The sequence below is a fragment of the Podarcis tiliguerta genome (genome assembly GCF_965153285.1).
Source record: "Podarcis tiliguerta genome assembly, chromosome: 14".
NCBI lineage: Eukaryota > Metazoa > Chordata > Lepidosauria > Squamata > Lacertidae > Podarcis > Podarcis tiliguerta.
In genome coordinates this window covers 22,630,813-22,639,090 of record NC_139547.1, presented here as the reverse complement: position 1 = coordinate 22,639,090, position 8,278 = coordinate 22,630,813, and positions in this window count along the sequence as shown.

Sequence of the window (8,278 nt, the reverse complement as noted above, 5' to 3'; positions counted from 1 at the left end):
CTCTGAAAACAATATGTGGACCAAAACACAGGCTTTTTTCGAAATTCGCACGTCTCTGAATTTTGCAAGGCAGTTCTCCGGGCATGTCGTGTATACAAAATTGTATATACTGCAGCATGGTTTGCATTGAAATGCATATATTGATGAATTTAGCACACAAAAAATGCATTATATATGGGGAAATCACTATGCAAAAATGTGTGTATTAAGCAAAATTGCATATGAACATGTGTATAGTACAAGGGTTGGGGACCTCTGGCCTGTGGGCCAAATCTGGCCCAGCACACGTCCCAGTTTGGCCCATAAGACTGTTTTCATGTTTGATGTGAAGTGCAGGGCAGGTAGAGATGTGGATCAGGTGGACTCAACTGTACAGCTGATCGCTGCAGAAAACAGCTTTGCCAGTCCTATGTGATCCACCAAGGATCAGGCTGGCAATGCCCCTTGCACCGTTAGTGCCTAACAATCAGCTATTTGCTTCCTCCCACCCCGGCACTATATCCTCTTCAGTCTGTAGAACATGCAGTTTTAGAAGTGCCAGGTAACATTCGTTCCACATCTATTAGAATTCAGCCTTTCAGTGAGGCAACACTTTGAAACTCCCTGCCTACTGACATTGGGCAGTCACCCTTGCTAATGTGTCTGCCCATTTCCAATAGGCAGAGAGTGCCAGTATGTTGTAGTGGTTTGAGTGTCAGACTAGGACCTGGGAGTAGAAGGTAAAGGTAAAGAGACCCCTGACTATTAGGTCCAGTCGTGGCTGACTCTGGGGTTGTGGCGCTCATCTCGCTTTATTGGCCAAGGGAGCCGGCGTACAGCTTCCGGGTCATGTGGCCAGCATGACTAAGCCGCTTCTGGCGAACCAGAGCAGCGCACGGAAACACCGTTTACTTTCCCGCCAGAGCGGTACCTATTTATCTACTTGCACTTTGATGTGCTTTCGAGTTGCTAGGTTGGCAGGAGCAGGGACCGAGCAATGGGGATTCACGGGGATTCGAACTGCTGACCTTCTGATCGGCAAGCCCTAGACTCAGTGGTTTAACCCACAGCGTCACCCACATCCCTTAGGACCTGGGAGACCAGGGTTCAAATCCCCACTCTGCCATAGAGCTCACTTGGTGACCTTGAGCTGGTCACTGCCTCTCAGCCTAACCTACCTCACAGGGTTGTGGTGGGTATTAAATGGGGATGTGGAGAACCATGTATTCCACTTTGAGCTCCTTGGAGAAAAAAGGTGGGATATCCATGCAATGAAGGAAATATGTATATTCTGTTTTAGACAAGTGTTTTAAAAAAATGCATGAAAAGCATGTGAGTTCAGCCCCTATATTTGTAGACAAATGACTCCAACCTCAGCAGCAAAGTCCTGACAATAGCCCCACCCAGAACCCTCTGGGTCAGAGGGTCCTCACCCCCGACTTACAGAGCAGGTGCATATAAGCGGTTGGTGAAGCCTCTGCAGATACGTCCCACCGAATCCATTTGGCATTTTCTGTTCTCCAAGACCCGTGACATGATCAAGCCAGCAAGATATCTTCAGGAAAGAGACTAAAAGCTTAGGCAGCGAGGGAAGGGGAGGAGGGGGTAGAAGATGCTTGCAGGATCTGGCATTTCTTTGGGGGGGGGGGGTTCACAATGCAAAATTGGCTGGATCTCCTCAGAATTGGGCGATGGCTCCATAAGAACGCTAGATGGCGCTTCCTTGCCAGGAAGGTCGGTCCAGCTTACATAAGATGATTCAGCCATCACTTTTCCAGGATTGTTCAGAAGACAAGTGTGGATCTTGTTGCCCTGAGCACATGCAACCTCTCTTTCTCTCTCTCTCTCTCTCTCTCTCTCTCTCTCTCTCTCTCTCTGTGTGTGTGTGTGTGTGTGTTATGCCACAAACAGCCACAATATAACCATACTTGGGTATTCCACACTGATTTCCAGTACATTCCAATAGAATACCTGAATTATTGCTTTAAGGCTGACTGTTCAAAAAAAGCTTTTTTTGAAAAGAAATTACTTCCCAAAGGCAGCTCTATCGCCTTCCCTTTTTCTGAATTGCTGCATCAGAAGAAAGAAAGAGATTGCGCTTCAAGCTTATATATATATATATATATATATATATATATATATATATATATATATATATTTCCCTCTCCCCTCCTGCCTCTCAAACAGGCCTGTGTAACTTGGATAATTTCAAAATGCCATCTGGTGCCCTCAATCCGTGCACAGATTTTCCTCAGCAATGTCTGTGGGAACTGTACGTACAGATCAAAGCCAAGCTACTGTTCTGAGTGCCTCAGCAGTTTAAGAAGTGAAAGGCATTAAAGCCAGGGAATCTGGAGTCTTTTTTTTTTATCCTGCTGTGTGTGTTTTTTAAATATATGTGGATATTTAAAAGTAATAATGATAACAATGACTCTCTACAGCCCTTAGAATTGTGTGGAGCTGTGTCAATTTCTTGCTCACGGAAAATGAATGAGACAAATTGGGAAAATGAAGTTAAGACCCACACACACACCGTACTGTATGTTGTGGAGCATGGGAACACCCCATAAAAGATTGCATGCCTCATGGTGGCTGGTGCCCAATGTGACCAGTAGGGTGAAAAGCAGGGAGACTAACAGTAGGTGGCGCCAGAGCCAATGACAGATGAAGCTAGTTCTGATTCTGTCCCCATCCTCCTCCCTGCTGAATTCTACAAGGGCAATACTGAGACTAAAAAGTGGGAAGCTGAGAAGTGCCCACCCCTAAACTGATATAGCTGATAGGGGCAAACAGAGGTTCGTGGGGCAGCACCCTATTCTCCCTGATTGAGTTGCCTCCACTGCATGCACCTTCCAACTGTCTCGATTCAGCTGGGACAGCCACCGTTTTCAGACCCCCAACTCTCTGTTTTCTGTAGCTGTAAAATGGAGTCAATGTCCTCCAAATGGAATAAATGCAATATGGTGAAGATACATGTAATATACAATTGGCTTGCCATTTTGTGTATGGCTTGCCTCACTGCTTTAGTCATCTGTAACCAGGGGTGTTCTTAGGAATTGAGTCCAGTGGTAGTCCTACTCAGTGTACACCTATTGAAAATAATGGACATGGGGAACTTAGGTCCATTAATTTTAATGGGTTTAGTCTACTCTGAGTATAACTTCGCTGGCTACAATTCTTTCATGTATATATATTCTATACCACCCTTACCCAAAGACCACAGGGTGGTTTACAATATAAAAATACAAACATAGTACATAATATAGTCACAAACACAATCAACAACACCCCCACCTCCCCAGCCCAGAGGATCTAAATTTGATGCCTTTTTAGATGCCGTCAGATCTCCTTCCCCTTTCATTTTTCCTCCTGTGACACATTTTCGCCTGAATTGCAATAGCCCGCATGGCAGAGACCCAGACCATAACTCCTTGGAGGCAGAGCCTTCCATCACCTGCGACTTCCAGGAGATGGTTCCATTCCCTTGTCCATCTTATGTGGGTCCAGAGCCTGTTTTCCCTTTTCCTAAGCATCAAGGAGAGACCTATACCACCAGGCTCTGTTGGCTCTTCAGGCAGAGCTCAGAGGTGAGATTTCTACAGCTAGAAGCCCCATTATTGCAAAGGATGCCAACAGCACCAGCTCAGTAACTGGCCAGGATGCAGGACTCAGGCAGTGGGGCTGTTGGACCTCCAGGTAACAACTACCTAGCATTCCTATAAAACAGCCAGTTGCTCCAGGAACTTGCTGAGACAACTTGGATGCCTGACCTCAGCTGCAAGTGTGCTGTCCATGGTGCTGAACTCACACCTCTGACTCTTGCCTTGCCTTGCTGTCCACCCTGCCACCCAACCTTGAATTTCTGACCTCCCCTTGCTGGGTCTATCGCCACACCTCGGCAGTGGACATACCTGCAGATCCTATTGCCACCATCGACCGCCAACCTGCCAGACTCTGCGCCTAGTTCCACCCATTCATACATAGGAACGTCACTGTCTTCCTCTCTGAAGTCCTCAAACAGGACCCAAACACAACAGCACTCTGCTCACCTGTAATTCCTGGCAACTGGTATTCTGCCTCCAACAGTGGATGTAAAATGTAGCCATTGTGGATAGTAGTCATTGAGTTACGCTCCATCAGTTTGCCTGCTGTGACTAGGACATCCTAAATACTGGATTGCAGAAACGGCCAACTTTACTGCCCCTGCTCCTGTGCTTTTTAACCACAGGCTTGTACAAAGAAAATTAGCAAACCAAGAATTTCCTGACATGGAGCTGAATTGATGGGGGAGGAAAGGTCTGCCTTCTTTGTCGCTGTGCACTAGACTGCTGTTAAGAGCACTAGAGCAGAGCTGGGAAGGAAAGGTGGCAACCTCTCTTCAGCACATCTAATATGTGGTCATGAGGCACACTGAGCTTTGGAGAGTTGCCGATCCCGGCTGGGGAAGAGGGATGATTTGTTCCCCTTTTGCTCCCCTCCTGAGTTCAATCTTTTTAGAGTACCCTACTGATCTAGTGTCATTTAGGAGTGAAGAGGAACCATCGTCGCAGAGCACATAGAAAAGACGAATGATGTGTAATGTGCCATCAGACGCTAAGAATGCCGGCATGCCGAAATTGCTTTCAGCAAGATTGTGTGTGTGTCAGCGGGGCCGCCACATGCAATGGAAATGCAGGGTCATACCCTATTAAAAATAAAAGCAGAGAAGTTATTATTTTATTTAATGGAATGGCAACGCTCGCCTCGTCTTCCTAACGGGCTGGGGGAGTTGATTAAAATGCGGGAGAGGAAAGAGAGTGGAACAATTGGGCCATTAAAATGGAGGAAGAGCAAAAAGCCTCCAATTTTCATTAATCCCTTTGGTGACAAATTGTCGAATTTTATTCCTTTGCAAGGGCAAGAACAAAAAGTGTTGTGCAATTTCTGCTTTCACACACACATGCACACACACACAGAGAGAGAGAGAGACAACAGTGAGTAACCAGTATTTGATAGTGACAGGTATGAGAACATAAGAGGAGCCGTGTTGGTTAGAACATGGTGCTGCAAACACCAAGGTTGCAGGTTCGATCCCTGTGTGAGATGGCTGCCGATTCACGTATTGCAGGGAATTGGACTATGACACTTGGGGTCCCTCCCAATTTCTGTGAAAGGTGGCTGGGTACTCTTGCCTGATCCACCTTCCAGAACATCTCATTTAAGTGGGAGCAGAACTGAGCCCTGGGGGCGTTCCACCTCATCTAGAAGATGTAAATTCCCAAAGACAGAAGAAGTGCACCCCCTCACTCAATTCCTCCTGGAGGAGCATCTTTATCATACGAAATGACTCCAGGATTGAGGCTTCTCTGAGAAGCTGCTCTTAGACTGCAGATGGAAAACTGGGATTTGCATGGAGTCACAGATGGCACACTCCCCCCCCCCCCCGCCTCCACTATAATTCATAAAACGGCACCATTTCTGCCATTTCCCTGCGCCTTCTATTCATAGATTATACTTAGGATAACAGCAGAGATGTGCGTATTGAGAGGGGAGGATTGCAAACTACAACTGTCCCCTAATGCAGAGTTCACACCTGAGGATACCTGCCAAGGGCCACGCTTCTGGGATACCTGGGTGGGGCCAGAAGCAAAGGTGGACAGACCATTGAATGCAAATGTTACCTTTGAACACCAGACTAGTTTCTATATGCACTGTCCTCCGTCCAGGCAAGCATGAGGTCAAGGACACCTCCTGCCTGGCGAATGCACACCCTGAGGGGTGTGGCCTGCAGGGAAGGGGTGTGGCTGGAAAGAGGTGTGGGCAGTGACCCAAAAGCCAGATGGACAGAACTGGAGGGTGGCATTCAGCTGCTGGGTCTCAGGTTCCCCACTCCTCTCCTAATGGGAGCCTGTTTTTCCCAGAGTTCCCTGGAAAGAGGGACTGAGTGTTAAAGCACTCTGAGAATTTAAGCTCTGTGAGGGGATCAGGCAACTCCTAGCCACTCTCATTGGCCTTAACAAACTACTGTTTCCAGGATTCTTGGGCAGAAGCCACGACTCTTTTAAAGTGGGGTGGTGATGCTTTGGTTACTATGTTTTAGACTTGATCAGAAACTACCTATGGGAAGCTTCCGACCGCTTGTGGGCTGTATTCAACCATTTTTCATTTATTATCCTGCCTTCCCCCAATTCCCAAGGAGCTCAAGGCAGCAAACAGAGTTCTCCTTTTCATTTAATGCCCACAACAACCCTGTGAGGTAGGTTAGGCTGAGAGGCAGTGACTGGCGAAACATTACTCAGTGTACTTTGTGGCTGAGTGGGGATTTGAGTCCTAGATTTCCAGGTCCTAGTCCTATACAGTGGTACCTCGGGTTACGTACACTTCAGGTTACATATGCTTCAGGTTACAGACTCCGCTAACCCAGAAATAGTGCTTCAGGTTAAGAACTTTGCTTCAGGATAAGAACAGAAATCGTTCTTCGGCGGCACGGCGGCAGCAGGAGGCCCCATTAGCTAAAGTGGTGCTTCAGGTTAAGAACAGTTTCAGGTTAAGAACAGACCTCCGGAATGAATTAAGTACTTTACCCAAGGTACCACTGTACTCTAACCACTAAGCCACACTGACTCTCACAAAACGAATTGATTGTTTTTTAACCCATTGAAATGAATGAACCCAAGTCAGCCAATAGCCTCTACTCTTAAACGTTCATTGGATGCAACCAAATAAACAGATGGAGGGGGAATGTAATGGCATGTGTATGATAAACAGACAATATTGTTTAAGAATCTGGGCTTGGTCAGCTTTGGCCTTGTCTGAAGCCGCAGGAACACTCCTTACATGAAACAGAACGTCTTTCTCCTACCGTTGCCTGTGCAGCCATAACTTGGTGCTTGATGGATGCTAGACAGAGAGGCAGAAGTGTGCGCTCAGACTCCAACAGCTGCGTGAGCCGAGTTAGTAAGTTTAAAATTCACACAGCTATATCTTCGGGGAGAGGGGGTGCAGGGTGGAACGAAACCATTTTATTTTTGTTTTTAAATCTGCCATAACGCAGCTGGTGGCATCAAATTGTCATTAAAACATGGTATTTAAGATGATTTAATGGGTTGATTGCCAAGCAAGAACCACAGCAGTTTACGCAAACTACTGAGCATGAAAAAAGATGTAAGTATTTAAGTGGCATTCGGCGGGGGGGGGGGGGGGGAGAGAAGGAAGGGAAAAGGATTGTTCTTAGAGAAGAAACGCACAAACAAAACTTGTAATGTGTGTGGATTTCTGGGAGGTTATTCCTCTTCTCCACCCTACTAGCAACATTTACATGTTATAGCTGTTCATACACAGAATAACTATTCCCCAAAAAGATTCTAAAACACAAATATTTAACCAGGTTTCAGCTCTGCAGTGAAGATGTCAAACCATACTTTAAAAAGAAAAAATGCACTTGGGAATAATCTGGTGATGGCAATTAAAATGTAATGTACATGATGAAGGAACATGATGCTATGCAGGGGGCAGAAGAGGTTTTAGGGCAGGCATAGGCAAACTCGGCCCTCCAGATGTTTTGGGACTACAATTCCCATCATCCCTGACCACTGGTCCTGTTAGCTAGTGATGATGGGAGCTGTAGTCCCAAAACATCTGGAGGGCTGAGTTTGCCTATGCCTGTTTTAGGGTCTTGTGACCAGTGCTGCCATACTGAATGCTTCACTGCAGGGGGCGCCACAACAACTCTGTAGAGTGGAACATGAGGGGGGGTGCCAAATTTTTGCATCACATGGGGCGCCCCTGAAATTTGAGAGCCCAACATCTGCCACTTGGTGATAACAAAGTGTTTCAGCTAGCACAAAGATTTCTGCTTGTGCAACAAAATTTCTCCTCCATCTTTGCCTCCTCTGTTCTCCCCCTCTCAAATCTGATCTGGAGGGTTGTGGGTACACCCAGAATAGATTGAGGGGTATGAAAAGAGGAGGGGGGGGATTGTATTGTGCTGCCAAATGTCCTTACACTAGCTGAAGCACTTTGCTGGATATCACCCACAGTAACATCAGGCCAAAGGGCAGGGTCTTGCCCCGCGAGCATTGAAAGTAGGAGAGCAAAGGGCTCGGAGGCAAATGGCCCTAAGTGGCCACCGTAAGGTGGGTGGTGCTGTTGACAATTGAGGAGAGAAGGGGGATGGAGATTACTCGTAACAACGCCATTACTCCAAAAGGCCTCTCTCTGTGAATCTTGAATAACAGACTTCAGTAAGAGCTTTCCCTGTCTATCTATTCCTGTCAGCCTACCATGGATGGATCAGATTCCCATCGTCTAACCACCATGT